This window comes from Lynx canadensis, chromosome B2 (genome assembly GCF_007474595.2).
Source record: "Lynx canadensis isolate LIC74 chromosome B2, mLynCan4.pri.v2, whole genome shotgun sequence".
In the NCBI taxonomy this organism is placed as follows: Eukaryota; Metazoa; Chordata; class Mammalia; order Carnivora; family Felidae; genus Lynx; species Lynx canadensis.
In genome coordinates this window covers 50,321,461-50,344,241 of record NC_044307.1, presented here as the reverse complement: position 1 = coordinate 50,344,241, position 22,781 = coordinate 50,321,461, and the positions used below count along the sequence as shown (strand labels likewise).

At 42.0% G+C, this 22,781-nt stretch overlaps 1 protein-coding gene and 1 long non-coding RNA gene across 2 annotated transcripts in view; both read right to left on the bottom strand.

The window, feature by feature from the left end:
- PAQR8 (progestin and adipoQ receptor family member 8) overlaps positions 1–10,880 on the bottom strand; it is a 43,578-nt gene extending 32,698 nt beyond the window's left edge. Inside the window, exon 1 of the mRNA XM_030315704.1 lies at positions 10,774–10,880. The gene's annotated coding sequence lies outside the window, so the exon portion shown is untranslated. The remainder of the gene's footprint in view (positions 1–10,773) is intronic.
- Positions 10,881–16,304: 5,424 nt separating this feature from the next.
- The window catches only part of LOC116738075, a 71,038-nt gene continuing 64,561 nt past the window's right edge, over positions 16,305–22,781 (bottom strand). The window contains exon 3 of the long non-coding RNA XR_004343639.1: positions 16,305–16,494. This is a non-coding gene — a long non-coding RNA (uncharacterized LOC116738075). The remainder of the gene's footprint in view (positions 16,495–22,781) is intronic.

Below are 22,781 nucleotides of genomic sequence, written 5' to 3'. Positions count from 1 at the left end.
TCCTATCTATTCTTAACCTTACCTACAACCATCACTCTGTTTCTCCTCATCCTGAGTTATTTTTCTTCATAAGATTTTTCACATCCTAAAAGTATATATTCCCTGATTTACTTATTATCTGTCTCCCCCCAAGAGAATACATATTACATAAAAGCAGGGATCTTGATCATGTCTGTATCTCTAACAACTAAAACTACTGCCAAGCACAGAAGAGGCCCTTGAGAAATAATTTCAATGATTTCATTTTCTTTTCCTTTCTCCAAACACCCAATTACAAGAAGGAATCTACATATGAAATCCTGCCCCATGTATTCCTTACATACACGACCATTGTGACCCGTTGTAGACAGAGTGTAAACAACTAAGCACACAACATATGAAGTGGTACCATGAGAGACAAAAAAAACCTAAGCAGAATGAAACGATTTCCTCAAGGCCTTACATACACCACATACATGTACCATTCTGATTTCTGCCTCTGTGGTATTGCTTCAGCTGCTTCTACCATCAGAAATACCCACCTCTCTATCTAAATGTTACCCCCTCCCAAGTTCTCACTCAGGTTGTTTTTCCTGAGTTATACTGACTTTAAGAGCTCACAGTGACTCTGCCCTTTTCTAAACCGAGTGGCACACACCCACTACCAGTGCCTCATAGCCCTGCACTTAACTATAAGTGATGTAAAGTTTTCTTCCTCTTTCCTGAGAAAACTTTGATGCTCCAAGTGTATCATAGGTTCCTGAAATACAAAACCATGCTTTATGATTCTCTTGAATCCCTCAAAGTATCTAGCACAGTGTTAGGTACTTACTGCACATTCAAAAAATCCCTGTATGTGAACTGACAGATCCCCAAATTGAATCCCACCTCGGCTGCTCTGGTAGGATTCCATTTACACCCCTCACCCCCCACAAGAAAAATCTGTTTCCTTTTGCTCCCTCATCCTTCCAAGTGCTCCTCTATTAGAATGACTTTCCAGCTGCAAAAAGCCAAAGCATTAGTATCTCAGATAGGACAGGACATTGCCACGGACTGTGACAACAGCAACTCAGAAGGTGGCATTATACCCAGAGACATAAACCAGAAACAAGTCATCACTCAGAGTATCTTAAAGAGAAAACAAAGGGGGGCACAAAACCTAAGAAACACCTAGAGCACCTCATGAATTAATCTGAACCCTTTACCAGGCCAAGATCTGATGAATCAGTCTCTACCTGAAATGCTGCCCAGTTTCAATGACATTCTTGCAGCTTTACCTGAACTTGTCTGGGTGACATTCTGGTACTGCAGCCAATTCCAACTTCAGCGTCAGTGCATGCATCAAACTGACTAATTCCACATTCTGAAGTGCTCTGGGTTCCTGGCAGCTCCAGAGAACAATATCAATGCCTTTATTTTGCTTAAGTGCAGGAATTAAAAAAAAAAAAAAAAAAAAAAAAAAAAAAAAGCTAAGATGGAACTCTTGGAATGAATTCTTTGGACAGACTTAAAGACATCATGGAGAACATAAATTTTCTAATTCAAGAGCCATAACACTCCAACATTGACTCTACATCATCCTTCTTCCCTTCCATGTTTTATACTTTACCAGTCCTCTTTAGAGTGAGTCTAAAAGGAAAATGAGAAGATAATTTTCACCAACATAAGTTTTATTTCTCACAAAACCATGATCTATAAGCCATACTCAGCAAAACATGTGTGTTTTAATTCCATCTTCAATTAGCTGGCGGTAAGTGCAGCCCTCCTCCAGTTTCCCAACTGTAGACTTACCTTTAGCCTCTTGGCTATTCTCTTAGCCTCCAAAGAGCAGGTCAAGGATAAAGCAAATACATAGTTTCAAGCTACTGATGGAAAAGCAAGCAATTCTCTATTGCTTGAGAATAGAAACATTTTTTCTTCTTTGCTGTTGTTAATCTTGGAGTACATGACCCTAGAAGGATAAATGTCACTGCCCTCAGTGCTAGCTACATCTCAAAATGAACAAAAACTCTTAAAATCTGTAACCTTTGCTTTGAGCTTCAAATCCTAGGAATTAGAGATTGGTGAAAGTCAGAGAACAGCTCAGCCTGGGGAGCTGAGTTCTCCTAAAGTGGGAGAGCTAGCCTTGGTACCTCTCTGGATGTACTCATCTCAAAAATGTTGTCTCCAATTACCTCTCTCATATATTAACATTTATCATAATTATTACTAATTCACTCATTTGACAAATAGTATTCTGATAGAGTATTGAATTGTCTTCACATAAGAAAATACTAATAGTGTATTAGTTCCCTAGATGGCTTAGAAGCTTATACCCTGCCGGACATGCAGAGAAAAGTCTTTCTTAAGCCCCAGGCTTAACTCAACCTGATCATCCAACCCAGTTGCCTTACAACAGAGAGCAGTTCCCCACTTTTGCCCAAGGGTGGTTTCTGAATGTCATGTGGGATAATGTGACACTCTAAGTAAGACACTCTCAGTAAGACACTGAGAGTAAGACACTCTCAGTAAGTAGCCAACCAGCCCCCTCCTATTTACACTGGGCCTGAATTTTGCTTTGTCCTGGTCATTTTAGCTCTGTGTACAGGTATTAGAAAGCCATAATAAATACTCCTTCCCTCCATCTTTAAATTGGAGTGTCATCTCTACAACTTACCTGCAAACTGTATCCTCCATAAGCGCAGGAAGTACATCATTCTATCCCCAGTGTTTAGCACAGAACCTGGCCCTTAATATTTGATGAATGAATGAATGAATGAATGAATGAATGAATGTGTGCATGAACAAAATGTCCTTTGGTTCCCAGGCCAGTGAGAAGTCCATCAAGATCTCACTCCACAGAGTTAGTGTTCAAGTTCCTTCTTAGCCAGTACTACCAAAGTCCCATCATAAATTTTCAGCAATTCATGGCACTAAACACCACAAACAGCATGGACAATGATCCATAAAATAGATCAGGCAGCAGAGAGGGCTTTGCTCACTTAATCACTGTGGGGTATAGGGTTCCAGCAACATACACTAGGAAAGCTGAGTGGAAGCTACAAGTACTAGACTGCTTGTGTTCCCTGCCCCCCAAATCTTTATGTTGAAGCCCTAACCTCCAGTGTGATGACTGATATTTGAATGTGGGGTCTTTGGGAAGTAATTAGGTATAGATGAGATCATTAGGACTGCGGGTCTCCATGATGAGATTAGTGCCCTTATAAGTAGAGGAAAAGAGCTTGCTCTCTCTCTCCCTGCCATGGGAAGACACAGCAAGAAGGTGGCTATCTATAAACCAGGAAGAAGGTCCTCACCAGGAACTGAATCTGCTGGCACCTTGATCTTGGACTTCCTACTCTCCAGAAATGTGAGCAATAAACTTCTGTTGTTTAAGCCAACCAGTCTATGGTATTTTGTTATAGCACTTTGAGCAGATTAAGACATAGGGCCATTTCCTGGTTATTTAAACTGTCCCTAGAGGCAGGAATCTAGAAGTTAGAGCAATGGCAACAAACTAGTACTGGGGCAATAAGGAGCACACATAAAGAATTTGGGTTTGCTATCAGGGCCCAGCTCTGCTCCTTGGGCAAGTCACAACCTGTTTCCTCATCTGTACAATGGGCTAATAATAGTACCTATCTCAGGATTGTTCTGAGATTTAAATGAAGTAACACAAACACATTTCCTGACACTCCTAAGTGCTCAGTCAACAGTATTATTTTTATAATGCTGAAGCCAGACTCATGCTCTAGTTATAACTCCTCATAGGGTCTGCTGATCAGAAGAAGCGGAAAGATGTGGTAGACTGAGCCCTGTAGCAGTAATCATAAGCCCTGGAAGTCTGAGTCCCTGTTTTTGACATTTTCTCATTGTGACTGATAAATGTCTAACCTTCACCAACCCTAAATTCCCTTCATCTGTAAAGAAAAAAAAAATCCATATGATGATGTCTGTTCTCTAGGCCTCCATAGGATGGCTGCAAAGTTGCATTTGACAAGGAACATAAAAGCACTTCGAAATTTGTCCAGCAGAGGCTCACACAGGAATACTGAAAGAGGTAAATTTGTCAATATTAATTAAATACCTCTAAGACTCTAAAACAATGTTTTTCAAACTTTTTGACTGCAACCTATTAGAAGAAACGTATTTTACATTGCAAACAGGCACACATTCATCACTAAAATAAAAGCCTAACAAATAATTCTTATGTTACTTTGATACTTTTAATTAGATTCTTTTTTATCCCTTCCTTCCTTCCTTTTCTTCTTCTGCTCTTTTCTTTTCTTTTTCTTTGCTTTCAATATAGGTCATTAATTTCACAAGGCATGGTCCTAACTGGGCATCAAAATAATTTTAAAAATCTGATGCCCATGCCCTACCCATTGAAATTCTGAATCAATGGTTTGTGGTGGGGCTAAGGCATCAGCATTCTCTTTTTTTTTTTTTTTATGTTTGTTTATTTTTGAGAGAGAGAGAGAGACAAAGTGTGAGTGAGGGGGGAAGGGCAGAGAGAGAGAGGGAGGCACAGAATCCAAAGCAGGCTCCAGGCTCTGAGCTGTCAACACAGAGTCCAAGCTGAGCTCGAACTCACTGGGGATCATGACCTGAGCCAAAGCAGGAGTTGGATGCTTAACTGAATGAGCCACCCAGGAGCCCCTGAGGCATCAGCATTCTTAAGAGAGCCCCAGTTGATTTTATTGTGCAACACAACTAATGGTTTCTAGCTCACAGCTAAAAAAACCACTGTGTTATTTACATCCTGGTCTGCTAAACGCTCTCTGCACCCAGAATGGCTGCCCTGCCCCCACCCTGCAGAAGCTCCACTGGTAACAGTGAGTGGATTACTCACTCAAGTGGCTTCAGTGTGCACCAGGAGAACACAGAAAGGCAAGAGGATCAAAGCAGAGCCTGGGCCTTAGGGGAGGCCTCTTATCTCCCCCCAGATGGCTGGTAACCCCATACAGAACAAAAACTGGAGTGGATTTGGACAATTCTTTTAAAAGTAAAGGGACCTCTACAAGAACTTGTTGCTTGAGTAGGAGGGATTAAGGAAAATAAAGGGAACCTGCCAGACTTTGCTCAGAGCCTTCTCATAGAGCACAGAAAGCTCTGAGCAGGCATACACAGGGGTCTGAGAGGACCCTGGAGATCAACTTGGTCAGAGAGAGCTTCTCAGCCTGGCTCTCTCCTTCCCAGTTTAGCCCCAATAAAACAGAGAGTGCTTCCATCCTCAGCTCACCTTCCCTACACATAAGAGAGGTCTGGGGACTGACTGTCCTATTTATCTGGCTAGAGTCATATTCAGCTGTCTAGCAGAACCGGGGCAGAACCAGGGCAGAACCTGGGCCAGAATGAAGAAGGAAACACAGGGGCTAGAGGCCATAAGTCTGTGTCTCTGTCCTATTCTTGGACGCACAGGTGGGATCAGGAAACCTGGATTGGTTCTGTGTACAATGAGTTAAATAACCAAAGCCATCTGTTTGAAGCGTAGCCCCTAGATTTACTAACCAGACATGATACGAAGAGTTACCATTTATTGGGCACCTTGTGTGTACTAAGCACACATTATCTCTTTTAATTCCACAGTACCTCTTCAGACACAAGGTTTAAGGATCTTACCCAGGGTTGTGCTAGGATGCTAGTGCAGGTTGATGCCCTCTCCAGATCCCAAGCTCCAGTCCAGAGTTTCTTAGCACTATTGACATTTCAGTTGGTAATTCTTTGTTTTGGGGAGCTAGCTGTACTTTGCATTTTATTATGCTTTACAGGATCTTTGGCCTCTACCCATTACATCCAGTAACATCCTTTCCCCCAACAGTTGTGATAATAAAAAATATCTCCAGGGGCGCCTGGGTGGCTCAGTCGGTTAAGCGACCGACTTCAGCTCAGGTCATGATCTCGCGGTCCGTGATTTCGAGCCCCACGTCGGGCTCTGGGCTGATGGCTCAGAGCCTGGAGACTGCTTCTGATTCTGTGTCTCCCTCTCTCTCTGCCCCTCCCCCGTTCATGCTCTGTCTCACTCTGTCTCAAAAATAAATAAAAATGTTTAAAAAAAATTAAAAAAAAATATCTCCAGAAATTACCAAATGTGGGGGAGGGGGTATCATCCTCTTCCTCATTAAGAACCAGGACTCTAACCGCCATGCTGTCTTATTTCTTCGTACTCTATAAGTACATAAACCACTGTGACTCAGAAGAGAGACAGAGCTGGAACCAACACTACTATGGAAGGGATAATCAGAACACTCTAAGAAAGTACTGTACAACAATAATACCATTTTATGCTACATTTATATACCACTTACAATACACATGTATTTGTGTAGCCATTATCTCCTTTCATGGCAAATGACTGCATAGCACGATCTAATTCCCAGAGTTAATCCACCTCAAAAATATGAACACCATTAAGAGATCTGTATATTTAGCCTTCTCCAAGAAATTGAGGGAAAAGAACATGTAGTGAAATCCATATTAATCCTTATCCCCATAAGCCATTAGGAGAAAAAAATTTCGCTAATGAATGGTCCTGAGGTAACACGTTATGTGAACTCTTGGAGGACAAGTCTGTTTCCATCTCTTGTCTCCTGCACACACCTGCCTAGAACAGAGAACTCTCACTAAAGGGCAAACATTTCATGAAACATCTATTTCATAGCAACCTCTATTTGGTTGATTAAAACTAAGATAAAATTATTTTCCCACATTTTTGCATCTTTCTAATTTATGTTTTAACAAAATTTCTAAATCAGAAAAAATTAACGTCAATATTTATGAAAGACCCAAGAGCTTAGTGCCAAGTTATTCTTCCCTGCCATTTGACAAAGCAGATCGAAATTCGAGTTTAACTAAAACAAATGTGCACCAGAATCATCTTTTTTTAAAAAAAAAAAAATTTTTTTAATGTTTATTTATTTTTGAGACAGAGAGAGACAGAGCATGAACAGGGGAGGGGCAGAGAGAGGGAGACACAGAATCTGAAATGGGCTCCAGGCTCTGAGCCATCAGCCCAGAGCCCAACGCGGGGCTCGAACTCCCGGACCGCGAGATCGTGACCTGAGCCGAAGTCGGATGCTCAACTGACTGAGCCACCCAGGCGCCCCAGAATCATCCTTTTTAATACATGCCAAGAGAACGGTAGCTATTATATTAGAATAGTATTTGATTGATCAAGGAAAGTAATTATAGGAGGAGCTTTTAAAGTTTTTTTCCTTCAGACTTTCACCAAACTGTTACACTTAATATACAATTAAAATAAGAATGTTCATTTATTTTATTTTTATTTTTTTAATTTTTTTTAATGTTTTATTTATTTTTGAGACAGAGAGAGAGCGCGAGCAGGGGAGGGGCAGAGAGAGAGCAAGACACAGAATCCGAAGCAGGCTCCAGGCTCTGACCTGTTAGCACAGAGCCCGACATGGGGCTCGAACACATAAACTGCGAGATCATGACCTGAGCCGAAGTCGGACGCTTAACTGACTGAGCTACCCAGGCGCCCCAAGAATGTTCATTTAAAAAATAAAATCTGATTTCAAAATAAAGCAGCTAGGAACGGTTGCTTTTTGAGGTCACTTAAAAATTTTCTAAGAAGATAGAGTAAAAACAAAATGTTCTCATTCACATATTCATTTGCACAGCCCAACAAAGGGAATATCAGTACCTGGGAAATGATAAATTTATACATGGCTCCAAAGGATTTTTAATATCAAACTATCAATAAACAACAATAATAACAAAAATAGGTAGATTCTATTGAGCACTTATGGGTCGGGTCCTGGACTCAGGGTTTTACATTCATTTCATCTTCATTAGGCACGTACTCATTAGCATCTTCATTTTAAGGTTAGAAAACTGAAGCTGAAAGCTGTGCCCCAGATCACAGCAAATCAAGGTTCAAACCATGGGGGTATGAAGCATTATATTATATAACCTAAAAAAAATCGGTAATTTAGAAGAAAAATGGAAGAAAAAAAGGATATGTTAATTTTTCACACTGTGTGCCCTGAAGTCCCCAAACTGAAATGGATTTGCAGAACTCACTCTCTTCCCCTTATTTCAATCTAGATCCTCTCACATAAAAACTCAAGTACCAGCCAGGCATTACCTATATATGGGGTAAGTGACTTTCTGGGTACCTTTGTTTTTCAGAGAAAACAAGTCTTTGTTTTGTTTTCTGTAAAAATGCACAGTAATGGAAACTGCCTGGTAAAGAGTATTTTCAAAGGGAAAAGAAAAGAAAGGCTTATTTTCTCCAGCCCAGTAGACCATTAAGGTATAAAACAGGTGACAAGACCAATTGTTTTTTTACACACATGACAGCATATACACCCCAATAAAGGTTGTACTTCAAAGCAATTACTTTCCAATCCTAAACACATGCACATACCTTTATTGGATGCCCCCTTTAAAACTGCCAGTCCTTCAAGAGGGACTTTCATTACTTTAATGGGCATACTTCCTATTACTATCTCGATCCTGACCTCAGAAACCAGATTTGGTCCCACTTGGTTTGGCTCTTTCCCAACTGAGGGAGGTTTGCCATCATGGAGGCAATTCAGTAAATGTGTTACAAACTCTGAAGGCAACTCCAAGCCAGGCGCTCTAAAATTATGCTCAGCAATGACAGCATCACTAGAATTAGTCCACAGCCTGCCAAGATGAGGCTTCTGAAGGGGAGAAATACTCATCTGAATGTATAAATACTGGCATATTTATTTTAACATTTGGATAATGAATTGAAAGAATCAGCTAGATATGTCCAAGTAAATAAATATGCTGTGCAATAATGATACTGCAGATTTTGGTGCAAGGTTCTGAACACCCCCTTGATGAAGAGAGAAAGAAAGAAAGAAAGAAAGAAAGAAAGAAAGAAAGAAAGAAAGAAAGAAAAGTTTGTCCTGAAACGATACTTGCAAAATGAATAAATTGCTTTTCCATTAACTTGCACAATTATTGAAGAGATTTCCTTTTCATGAAGAAAAAAAAAGAGGCCCAACGTCAGCTAGCTGCCAAAATAGCCCTTGGTCTTCCCAGGAAGCTTAAATCTCAGTGTGTGTCAGAAGATGGATCTATATCTAAGGCAGAGAGGAAAAGGAGTGGGGTCATCTCTCTTCCCCTGCTCCTCAAAGCCCAGAAAACTTCCAATGGAGAAATCCACTCAATAGGATTCCTGGGGCCCTGGCTCATCTTGAATTAGCTGTTATACTGAATAATTAAACTAATTACCATACAAAATTAACCACAGGGATATGTTAATACACATTATTTAACTAATTGAAGGAAGTTGGATACCCAAAATAAACAACAAGGGAAAAAAATGTACTGGTCATTTGTTTATCTCTAGACACACATTTGGATACCCACCCACTGAGGTCCTAAACAGCCTAGTGCCCAGCCAGATGACCTGGTGAAGGGTGTAGCAGCTCTGAGGTGAATACAGGCTGTGAACAGCGTAAGAGGGCAGTCAAGGACAGTCCACCTTCCGTGCAGGTATCTTCCTACTGGCGTTAGTAAAGGAAGTCCTCACCAACACAAACAATCCAAAACTGTACAAGACTTCTCGTGTTTACTCGGCCGTGGAATGCAGTGCATTTGTGGGCCGTGTGTCCCTGTGTGTGCGCGCGCGCGTGCACGTGTCCCCTCCCTCCCCCCTCCGGCCCCGTTGCTGATTTTCCTCCAGTTTTTACCCATAAACAGCTTCTCACAGAGTATAGGAAAGTGGGGAGCAAGTAACACAAGTGGATCTAGAAATTAAATACACCTTTATTATGTGCCTAAAAGCACACACAGACAGAACTTACGTGCACATTTGAAATCTCACTCCTTAACTACGCTTTTAAGCCCAGACTGTTCTCAATGGGTCCCTGGGCAAAATCACTTCTAACACAACTTAGAAACAGGAGATGCAGCAAAGATTCCTTCCGGGCCCACGGATCTCCCCCCGGTCGGTCTGTGTTCCAGGGCCCAGAGATGCACTGGAAGCTGCGGTGCCTTGGCTGGCTGCAGGTCCTCGCACCAGGTCATCGATATGCCTCTCCCTCGTCCCTCCCGCCCCCCATCTGGGGTGCACTGGTCTTGCTCCCCGGAGGGAATGCCCTCTGGAGGTTTCCATGACCCCGTTCCACCGAGAGGGTGTGTCCCCTAGGCGGAGACGTTCCGTGAGTCCCTGCCCCCTCCAGCCCCCTCACCTCCAGCCACCCCGATCCTCTGCCGAGGCGTTCCGTCTCTCCGACCCCCTGTGCTCCACAACGTAACCCCGGCTCCCGCCACAATTCTGCTCCCGGCGCCCCCTCTCGGAGAAGCCCCTCCATCTTTCCCCCGAGAAACCACGCGTCTCCCCACCCCCCGACCCTTTCCGGGGCTCCCCTCCCGCCCCGCCCGCCTCGGGCTTCCTCCCGTCTGCACTCCCCTCCGGCTTCAGTTCCCCTCCGCCCTGCGGAGGGCGCCCCGAGAATGCCGACAGGACACCCTCGTTCCGGCACCGAAGCTCCCCAACGTCGTGGTCCTGACCCCTCGGTCCTCCAGCCTCGGGCTCCGGGAGTCCCCAGAGTCTGGGTCCTGACCTGCCGCCTCACCCTCAGGGCTCAAGCTCAGAGACTCCCCAACACCGGGGCGCTGAGCCCCGGCCCCAGAGCTCGGCGTCGTCAACCTCTCGATTCTGGAAGCCCCTCGGGGCTCGGGGTGTGGGGCTCCCCAACGTCGCGGTCCTGACATCCCTTCCCCACCCCCCACCCCCTGCGCTCGCGTCCCGGGGACTCCCCAACGTCGCGGTCCAGATCCCCCACCCCCCCCGGCTCGGCGCCTGCGACTCACCGGCAGGAGCGGCGACTGAGCCCGCGCGCGAGCCCAGCCCAGCCCGGCCCGCACTCCGGCTCGGGTTCCCGGCTACCAGCTTCCCGCAGGCGGCGGTGACTGCGGCGGGCACGGCACAGGGGAGCGGCCCGGGGGAGGGGACCGCCGGGGGCGGGCACCGCCCGGCTCCGCCCCTTCCCGGCCGGGGGCGGGATGCGCAGACCCGCGCGCCCACCGCGGCCCGGGTGCCGCCTCACCGAGAAGTTGACTGACACCTCTTCCTTCCACCCCGGGGTCAGACCCGCGCAGCCCCCTTTCAGCGAGACACACCCGAGGGCTTGAGAAAGAGACACGTTAACCGCTGCCCCATCCGTTTCAAGAGCCCACTCCAGGAGGCCATTTCCGAGGGTTTTCTGGTTTTTGGTTTTGGGGGGGTGTTTTGGGAGAAAGGGGAAGGCAACAACAACAAACTTCTTCTTTAGTCTCAAGACGGATTCAGATTCTGGCCTCTCAGCCACCCGCATCTGCACATTCAGGGTCATTCTGCCTATGAAGTCATGTTATAACACACCAAGGAGGGCCCTTGTAGACACACATTTTCACACCCCTGAGATACACCCGTGAAGTACTCTCCCGTGATTATGCACCACACAAACTTCTTATGCTGACAAGCTAGGAACCACTTCTATACCCCCACATCCTCAATCCACAGCTCACTAGCCAGACCACGGTATCAATGATCTACACATACAAGGGGGCAGGGCAGGAGAGGAAATTCCACACCTGGTCCCAGACTTGCTCTCCTCACCCACAACGTCGCTATTTTACCATGGCAAAGATACCTTAAGATGTGGGAGCACTGGGGCTCTTGGGTGGCTCAGTCAGTTGAGTATCAGACTCTTGATTTTAGCTCAGGTCATGATCCCAGGGTCTCAGAATGGAGCCCTGCAGAGGGCTCCTGGATAATGTGGAGCCTGCTTGGGATTCTCTCTCCCTCTCTCTTTCTCTCTCTCTCCCTCTGCCCCTCTCCCCTGCTGGTGCGCGCTCTCTCTCTCTCTCAAAAAAAAAAAAAAAAGGGGGGGGGAGAAAAGAAAAAAAGAAAAGATGTAGGAGTACCAATTAACAAATTAACAAATCAAATTGGCTTTGCTATTAAAAAGCAGTGTCCATGATCTGGAAGAAAGAAAAACCCTGAGAAGATGGCCTGAACCAATGCTACTGGAGGAGGTTCATTTGATTCATGCCATTCTTTTTTTTTTTTTTTTTTTAAGTTTCTATATTTTGAGAGAAAGAACACAAGATGGGGAGAAGGAGAGAGAGAATCCCAAACAGGCTCCACACTCTGCACTGAGTGGTATGGGGGGCTCCATCTCATGACCCAGAGATCATGATCTGAGCCAAAATCAAGAGCCCCACTAAGCCACTCAGGCACCCCATATCATTATTTTTCTGAAACAATCAGGCCTAACTCTGGTTTGTTGATACCTGGCACTTTGCCATTTTACCACCCTGCTTCAGTGACATGTTTAAACAAACACCTCACATTTGTGCAATGTTTTCACTTTTCAAAACATTTTAAAATACATTATTGTCTTTATCTTCAGCAAAATATCATGAAGCAAAGACAGTACGTTTTCCAACAGGGGTTATTTGAATTTCATAAATGAAGACATTTAGACTCAGCAGTTAAATGGCCAGGTTTGAAGCAGAGTCAGGACTAGGAAAGAGTAAGGGGCCTGGTCTTCAGGGCCACTGCTCTTCCCACAGAATCACAGGTCCAGCACATATAGATCCTGATGGAAATATCACAGTCGGCCTTTGGTAGATTTGCCTCACCATCTCTGCTTCACCCAAAAGATGTCAGGGAATTCTCCTGAATTTACAAAAACACAAGCCTTCAATATCAACAGGCGTTTCTTTTTTGGCTAGAGATCATAAATGTACAGCAGAGCTGATGAGAAGAAATAAAAAGTCCCCTTTTTTCCCTCTCTCTGCCACTCTAGAAACAAAATTACAGGTCAGCAAATACGAAGGCCCAACCCCAGGCTCAATCCAACTGAAAGGAGCTGTCAGTGAGGGCTGATGAGTCTGCGAAATCCATGTTGATTATTCTTGCAGCTTTTCTTCTCCCTTCACCTGGAGCGTGGAGAAGGGTTCTCTTGTCTTAAAAGAAGATCAACAAGTCCTTTAAGGCTTTCTCAGTGTCATGGTAAGAAAATGGTAAATGTTCCTTTCCTAGGAACCTTCGTCTTGGGGACGGCACGAAAGTGCAGCATTAAGTACAATGGGTGTCAGGCATTTTTATCTGTGGGCAGAGGGTTCTGTTTATAAATGGAGCTTTTAAGTGTGGTAAAATACACGTAACATAAATGTTACCACCTTAATCTTTTGAAAAAAATTTTAATTGTGGTAAATTAAGCATAATATAAAATTTGCCACATAACCACTTTTCAAATGTATCATTTAGTCGTCTTAAGTACATTCACATCCTTCATGCCTTTTAAAACTACTTGGATCTCACACTAGCTTCTTCCACTTTTTACTCTGAGGTGATGGCCCATTTCAGTTTGGGCACTGCAGTGATATTTTGGTAACTCTGGAAAAAAGAGTCCTAAAGTGACCTTCCTATTTTTGAATTAATAAAAGGCTCCTGGATCTTTCATAAGGGATAGTAAGGATGGCCTTTAATATATAGAAATTCACAGCCAACCTCCCTCCATGTAACACTTTCATCTGGCAACAACATTTTGATTTGGGGTTTTTCCAAAAGCTGGAAACAGGCAAGATCTGGGATATTGCAGAATTTCCTCTAAAATGAGAATGCTAAACCGCTAACCCCAATCAACATTCTATCAGACACATTTCCCTTTCAGATTGCCTTTGAAAACCACAGACACAGACAATATACAGCGTAATTAAAAAATAGATATGCAAGACTAAGGAGCTATTTTTGTCCCAAACTCTAACAAAATAATTTGGTCCATTTTATGTTGTATACATACCACACTGACACTGTTTTTCTATTACTTTCATGGTGTGTTTATATAGCATTGTTTTTCCAAGAAGCTCAAAGTGCATGTGATGACATAATATCCCTAAACTTCATACATTTTATGAGAAGTAGGAAGGGGGTAAGAACTGTTAGCCTTACTGTGACATGGAGAAATGGAAGTATGATATAGTTAAACCATTTGCTGGAACATCTATACTGGTTTGAAGTGGTCTATCCTAAAAGGCCTACTCATAAAAACTCATACAGGAAACATCTTATGAGAAAACTGAGGGCATTTTTCCACTATCTTGGCAGTGAAAAGGAAAAGCACTTTGCACTGTGGACCACTATCCTACACCATACACAAAAATTAACTCAAAATGGATTAAATACTTGACTATAAGACCAGAAACCATACAACTACTAAGAAAAAACATACATGGTAAGCTCCTTGACATGGCTTTTGGTGACGTTTTTTGGATTTGACTTCAAAGCAACAAAAGCCAAAAATGAACCAATGAGACTACATCAAACTGAAAATTTCTGCCAAGCAGCAGAAACCATTAATAAAATAAAAAAAGCAGCCTACTGAACGGAGAAGATATTTGCAAATGATATATCCAATAAGGGGTTAATATCCAAACTACATAAAGAACTCATACAACTCAATGACAACATCACAAACCCAGATAATCCAACTTAAAAATAGGCCTTTAAAATGAGAAGATCTGAATAGGCATTTTCCCAAAGAAGACATGTAGATGGCCAATAGGCACATGAAAATATTCTCAGTGTCACTAATCATCAGGGAAATGCAAATAAAAATCACAATGAGATATCATGTCACATCTGTCAGAATACCTATTATCCAAAAGACAAGAAGTAAGAAGTGTTGGTAAGGATGTAGAGAAAAGGAAACACTCATGCACTGTTAGTGGAAATGTAAATTGGTACAGCCAATATGAAAAACAGTATGGAGATTCCTCAAAGGAACTACCCTATAGTCCAGCAATTCCACTTCTGGGTATTTCTCCAAAGAAAATGAAAACACTAATTAGAAAAGATATACGCACTTTTATGTTCATTGGAGCATTATTCACAATAGCCAAGATATGGAAACAATAAAAGTGTCCATCAATGGATGAATGGATAGAGAAGATGTAGTGTATATATACAATAGAATACTACTCAGCCATAGAATAGAATGAAATCTTGCCATTTGTGACAACATGGATGGATCTTCAGGGTATTACGCTAAGTGAGGTAAGTCTGGCAGAGAAAGACAAATGGCATATGATTTCATATGTATGTAGAATCTAAAAAACAAAACAAATGAACAAAAACTCATAGGTGCGGGGAACAGATTGGTGGTTGCCAAAGGGGAAGAGGGTTGGGAAGTGGGTGAAATGGGAGAAAGTGGTCAAGAGGTACAGACTTCCAATCATAAAATAAGTAAGTCATGGGGATGTAATGTACAGCATGGTGACTATAGTCAATAATATTGTTTTGCATATTATGTAACTTTATATGGTGACAGGAAAATAGGCTTATTGTGGTGACTATTTTGCAGTCTATACAAATATTAAATCATTATGTTGAACACCTGAAACTAACATAGTGTTATACATCAATTATACTTTAATAATAATAAAAAAAAAGTGTGTGCTTGAAAGTCAGACCATCTTGAGTCTGAACCCCATTACCATCATCTAGAGCCTTTGGTAGTGTACTTCAGGGTTCGTATCTGTAAAATGGGAATAATAATTGTAACCAGTTTATATATTTATTGCTAGGATTAAATGAAGCACACATTAAGCACTCAACACTGTGCTTATCACATAATGAGGGCTTGATAAATGTGGGTAAAAAAGAAATGGCTGCTTATAGGACGTTCTACTTGAAGAGAAGATATACTTATTCCAGCAGACTTCATAGGAGTAATTTGGAGAAACTTGAATATCTATCTATTTTTTAATGTTTATTTATTTTTGAGAGAAGGGGTGAGGGGCAGAGAGAGAGAGGGACAGAGGGTCCAAAGCAGGCTCCACACTGACAGCAGAGAGCCCCATGTGGGGCTCAAACTCACGGCTTGTGAGATCATGACCCGTGCTAAAGTCAGATGCTTAGCCGACTGAACCACCCAGGGGCCCTGAATATCTATATTTTTAATCCTGAAGTCAAATCTATACATTCCTTAACATTCCATCATCAGACAGACATCCACCCTTAGCTTTTCTATTCAGACCCCCTGCCAGCTGGCCAAGTGGGGAAGCAACCATGATACTAATTTCACACACAAGATTCTAATGAGCTGTGGTTGAATCAAATTAAAAATAGAAATAAGAACAATGATAACGGTTTTATTGTATTGTGTGTTTATGGTATCTTATTAATGGTGGAATGGTAGGGGTTCATTAATTTGATTTCGTCTGGAGTGGTTCATTCCTTTTTTCCCCCCATTTTATTTATTAATGATAACAATTAACAAATAATAAATAAATAAATAATTTGTTTATTTACTTATAAATAAGTAAATAATGAAAATAAAAATTTTCCCCATTTTATTTCTTAATGATAACAATTAACAATTCAGGGAGCAAACCAATTAACACATGTAGACAAGGAGGCAAGATGCAGCAATTGCTCCTAGGCCCTCTGCAAACCTGGGCACGTGTGAAGTTGTGTGGCCTTGCATTTGATCTCCCACTCTGAGGTAACCTGTGCCTCACTGAAGAGCTTCAGATGGGAAACTATAAGGATGAATGATAAAATGACAGACTAGTTATGCAAACAATATAAATTCCTACATTCCAACAACATTTAATGTATATAAGTGTTAATTTTAACATTTATTCTAAATAAGACTTAAATTTAGAAAATACAATTTATAATTGGATCATAGAAATTTAATGGCAAATGAAAGTGTGGATATTAAAATACGAGGACTTTACTTATTCTTTAGAAGAATGAAAAGCCCCAGAATAAATAGCCCTGGTTGCCCCCATCTTGAAATATCCTAACAATTATGTTTCTTCCCTTCACTTTGCTCCTAATTCTTAGTCATTTTATCCTGGGGGGTCGGGGGGTGGAGGATGGGTAATCCCTGACCCTGGCAAATCAGAGGAGATGAACTTCCAAGACTAAGGTCAAAAATTTTGGGAAGTAAACATTTTTTTAGTCTGTCCAACTCCAGTTCAATCTAGGCTGTGTTCTAAAGGAAGATTTAGAAGAGAAATCTCTCGGCTTTAGGACTAGTGAAGAAGAGCCATGTGAATTCACCCAGGATGGAAAACTGAGACTTGAACCTCTGGCCTTTGCCACATCCCCCACTGCTGTGTTGGTAGGGGAAGTATACAACCCCTTATAGTTCATTTCTGTCTATCATCTATCATCTAAGTTAGGTTGATGAGCAAAGGCACAGACCATCCTCTGTTAAAGAGTGGTGGGGTAGGGGCAGAATCTGCTATAGGGGCAGAGAGTTCTGTCCACTGCCTTTTAGTTGATGTCTATCTAAAAGAGACTTATCTTGGCTCTTGGGTCTTTTAAAGAGCATGGAAAAATGAAAATGGCAATCTTGGACAAGAAGACTAACAATTGCATTATTCATGCTAGATTCTGGCTTGGTTTCAGGGTTTTAATAATTTTAAAAAGAAAAAAATCAGTGCAACAATTGACTGGTTTAAGCCAGCACCTGTTCACTGAGTCTGTTTTTACTGCCCAGGGGCAAGCTAGGGAGCTAGAACTGGCTTGTCCATGTGGCCATCTGGAAGACCTCTCAGAATAGAGGAGATCTAAGGCTATACCCAGCCCAGATCTTAGGAGTGGAGTAGACAAATTGGAATCTTCATATGTGTACCTCTCTGAATGAGCTCAGCAACCTGAATGTTAAGCCAGGTTTAAAGTTATAAGTTTGGTCAAAAGTGACCTTTGGTTTATTGAGACACAGGGTCTTGAGCTGACCTCTCTTACATCATTACATCATTTTGTAATTCCCTATGAACTTCTTTGGTTTCTCCACTAGACTGTAAGCTCCTAGGCAGCAAGGTTTGTGTACATGCCATTTGTTGCCACACCCATATGACCTAGTACATAGTATGTGCTGGAAAAAAATATCACTGAATAAGTGAACAAATAATGTAAATGCACGGCATATTTGGAATCCAGTTAGCCCAGGAGTCCATGATCATTAAGTCCAGATCCCTTAGAGGAGGTAGGATGATCTAGAAATGGACTAGAAAAGAATATGCCCCAGGGGTGGAAACAATGAGGACAAGAAAAAGCCACTGAGGAGAAGCATGTTTTCCCATTTGGGAGAGGGGGGAAAGAGAAGGAAAAAGAATGAGAAAGGGTAATTCTGGGTCCCCAGCAGGATATGCTACAGAAATAGACCTTTTTTTTTTTTTCTTTAATCAAACTGAATTGAATTGAAGTAAACTGAATTCATCCTGAAGAGTTCAAATTAAAGTAAAATCCTTAGGGCACCTGGCTGGCTTGGTCGGTACAGCATGAAAGTCTTGATCTTGGGATTGTAAGTGTGAGCCCCACATTGGGTGTAGAGATGACTTAAAAATAAAAATCTTTTTCCAATTCTGTGTCTCCCTCTCTCTCAGTCCCTCTCCCCCTCATGCTCTCTTTCTCTCAAAAATAAACATTAAAAAAAAAATCTTAAAAGAAATAAAGTAAAATTCTTCTCCCTCCCAATTAAATTAGATTTCTCCAGTTATTCGTCCCACTAGACTATGATTCTTCAGCCCTGAAGACACTCAGGGAGGAAACTGGGAGCCACTCTAGGAATAGAGATACAAACTTTTTTGGGTCTTTCTCCCCAAATGTTCCTGAGAGCCTCCAAGAATTACCTAACACTTTGGGTGTTTTGACCAGAGTCTTAGAATCCTGGCAATGCCAATGTGAAGTTTCAGCAGGAATCTCACAGGGCAAATAGTTTCTGGGGTAAAATATGATGACTGTGGCCTGACCAAATTAACTATGATCCATGCATGAGATAGAATACTATACTGTCTTCAAAAATCATGCAGACCACATGGCATAGAGAAACTTGCAGTCTGTAGTTCTGTGGTTTAACAAAACAGAGCAGGCTGTGCAGTGTAATCCAATTTTTTAAAAAAGACATATATGGGGGTGCCTGGTTGGCTCAGTCAGTAGAGGATGCAACTCTTGATCTTGGGGTTTTAACTTCAAGCCCGTTGGGTGTAGAGATTACTTAAAAATAAGGTCTTATAAAAATAAATATAAATTTAAATATATATCACAAGAAAAAAAAAGAAAGAAAGAAAAGCAAAAGAAAGTTATGCACTCATAATGATTATTTCTCGATGGTGATATTCCAGGAGAACTTGAGTTTCTTTTTTATAACTTTCATCATTTTTCAAAATATCCTTAATAAAATAAATATGTAAACAAATGGCTGTTGTTCATTGTTCTGCACATAAGTATAATTATAATGGACTATAATTAACTGTACATTATTACAGGACAAAAATATAATGAAATTAATTATAGCAATTGTGATGTGTTGGTGCTTTGTGAGTACCCTATGTTTCTGACCTCATAACAACAGCAAACAGTATCTTTATTCTCTTTTTAAAATAGATGTTAAAAGAAGTAACTTGCTTAAGGCAACCATAAACTGTGTCAGAGTCACCCCATCATCAGTGGTGCTGGGGAAGCAGATGGCAGGGAGGTCAAAATCAGCATGCTTGGATTCCAAGAACTCAAGGTTCTCGGAGGGGACGCTGAGTGCAATATGCAAGGTGCCCCTTCTCTTAACAGCCACTAATGGGCATGACTGGCTCCATCAGCCAGCTCCTTTGGACCTGAACAACCTCCTTTCCTGCCATGTTCCTCTTTAATGGTGCATTCGACATCTCTCATCCCCTCTATTAAATCAAGGCTAGAAGAGAACTGTGCTGGCTGATCCAATTTTATTGAGATTGAGTCCAGTAAACTCTGCAACAAGATGAGGCCTGGCTACTTTAAGTCTCTCTCTCCCTTCTCTCTACCTCTTTAGACAAATCCAATTAGTCCTAATCCCTCTACATTTTTGGCAAGGGGGTCAGCAAATCATTTAGGTCAGAAGGGAAATATCTTATTTGGATGCTGTGAAGCCACTAAATAAGACTTAGTCTGGAGACGTAGGGACATGTGCCTATTATTCAATATGCAGTAGTCTTATTATTAATTCTTTCATCTATTCAGGAAATATTTATTGAAGACCATGTAAGTGCTAAGAACACTTTGCTAAGACCTAAAGATAAAAAGATACACTTGATGCAATCTCCATCCTCCCCTCTAATAGAGAAGACATATTTATACAAATAATTATGATACAAGGGCTATAAGAGAGGGATACTGGACATTATGGAAAAACAAGGGAGGAGCGCCTAGTTCCTTAGTCACCTGGTGTTTTAGTGTTGGAAGGGTCAGCAAAAGCTCAAGGTGAGTCATGAAGGATGAGGTCTAAATAAGCAAACTGGAGAAGAGGGAAGCATTCGGCCTGAGGAAACAGCAGAGACAAAAGCCAAGAGGCACACAACAGCACCACACTTGCAGGAATAACAATGGCTAGTGTGTAGGGCACATATGGATGCAACCCCTGCTTACAGTCTGCAACAAGGAAGGAAGAGACGGTACAGTCCATAACCAAAGAGTTTTACTGTCTGTCACTAAATCAAACGCAACCCTTTACTTTGGGTTCCAGTGGCATGTTTCAACTCATAAATCCTCAGGGGAAGAGAGAATTCAGGAGCAGCTCCTCTTACCCCACTGATTGCTCTAACTAGCACCAAGATTTAGTATCAATATTCGTGGTGGCCATGTGATCTGTACCCCGAGTAAGCAAGGACTGGAGATCATCCCTCTGCTTTGGGCTCTCTCTCTCTCTCTCTGTCTCCTCTCTCTTGCTTATTTCTTTGGTACATTTAAACTTTTTCATTCCCTTCACTCCCTGCTGTGCTCGCATCCCACCTCTTCTTGTGGTCAGTCTTCGAGAGGCTGTCAATCACTCAGTTCCATCCACCTCTGCTGCTGGACTGGGTCAGGGGCTTCAAATCAAGTGGGTGGGGGAAAGAGCCTAAGAGCTGGCCTCATAGTCAAATATCTGAAAGATCTTCAGACCTTTCATGTGGCCTCATTTACTGTTTGCTAGCCAAGCAATTTTGAATTGTTATATTAAGCCTATCAATTTCTCTGCCTTGGGGAACAGTCTCAGCTTTGGTGATAGGTAGACCACGGAGATTGAGAAAATTGGAGAAAGAAAATCCATCCTACCACATGGGAGAAACCATGGCAAGGGGTGATATGGGAGAAGGAAGCAGGGGTCGCATAATAAAGGACTACACATGTCCTAGGAAGGAACAATGAAACTGCACAATGATTCCCCACCAGAGTTGGGGATGGGGGCAAACCCCTTCATGTCATCAATTTCTCTGCTATTGTAGGTTCTTGTTCTGATGGGAACATGGCATAGCCCCCAGGTGTATTGGGTCACTACAATAGATAGACACTTATAAACAAGGAAATAGCATGAGATATTTTGTTTTTGACGTATTTTTCTGGAGGCAATGTGGGAGAAGGAATTGAGACTAGTGAGGCTGGAGGCATGAGAAACTGGGAAAAGAGACTGGTTAGGAGGCAGTTGCAGTCAGATAGACATGAGCTGATGAGGGCTTGAAGGAAGGCAAGGGTATTGTGGATGAAGAGCAAACACCAGATTTAAGAAGCATCTAAAAGGCAAAATCAATAATAGCATTTGGTGACTAACTGGAAGTAGGAGGTTGGATCCCGGTGCTGTGTGCTTGTATAAAAATACAGATCACTGTATTACCTAGGTCATAGTTCTCATCTCACTGTGTCAGAATTCTTAATTAAATAGTCTTCCCAGTATCCTCCGCAGAGGCTGAAACCATCTGGTATCCCAGCGCTGTTTCCAGCACATAGCACCATGCCTGATACATAGCAGGTCTTTAAAAAAAATATTAACTGAAAAGATAAACAAACGAATGAATGAATGAATGAATGAATGGCATAAAGAATGACCTACACATGGATGGCTTAAATGACTGGATAGTCAGGGAAGCTGTCAACTAAAGGAGGAAGTACCGGAAAAAAAGGAGGGTGGCGTCCAAAACTGCAATTTTATTTTCCTTATGTTGGGTTTGAGGTGCCTGTGGGATCTTCCGAGAAGATGTTCAGTTGCAATGGGAGCCCAGGGGAGGGTTCTAGTCTGGCATTATAAAGTAGGTAGTTGTCAGTGAATTGACAGACATTCATAGCACAGGTAGAGGTAGGACAAGTCTATAGAGTGAAGCAAAGAGGGCTAAGAGAAAAGAAGTTATTTCTAACCAGAAGGCTGGTGTTTTTTTTTTCTTATTGTTTGTGTTTTTATTGAGATATAATTCACATACCATGCATTTCATCATTTTGAAATGTGAAGTTAAGTAGCTTTTAGTGTATTTACAATGTTGTACAACCATCACCACTATCTAATTCTAGAACATTTTCGTCATCCTCAAAAGAAACCCCATACTCATTAGCTGTCATTCCCCATTCTCTGTTCCCTCCGGTCTCTGGTAACCACAAATTATCTGTTTCCATGAATTTGCTTATTCTGGATATTTTATTTAAATGGGAGTCATCTAATATGTGACTTTTGTGTCTGGCTTCTTTCACTTAGCATGATGTTTTCAAGGTTCCTCTGTGTTTAGCATGTATCTGCACTTCATTCAGAAGGCTGGTGTTTGATCTTTAGCAAAGTTTCTTGTAGTCCCATCTTTGATCTATAAGGCTCCCTTGACCTTTTGAGTACATCCCTCAAAGTCCAGATGGTGGGTCTCTTCGTTAATCCATAGAATTTGGAAAATCTTTATGCTTGCCCCTTCTCCACCCATGCTCTGCCTCTCTCTCTCAAAAATAAATAAACATTTCTAAAAAATGAAAAAAAGGGGCACCTGGGTGGCTAGGTCAGTTGAGCATCCAACTTCGGCTCAGGTCATGATCTCTCAGTCCTTGAGTTTGGGCC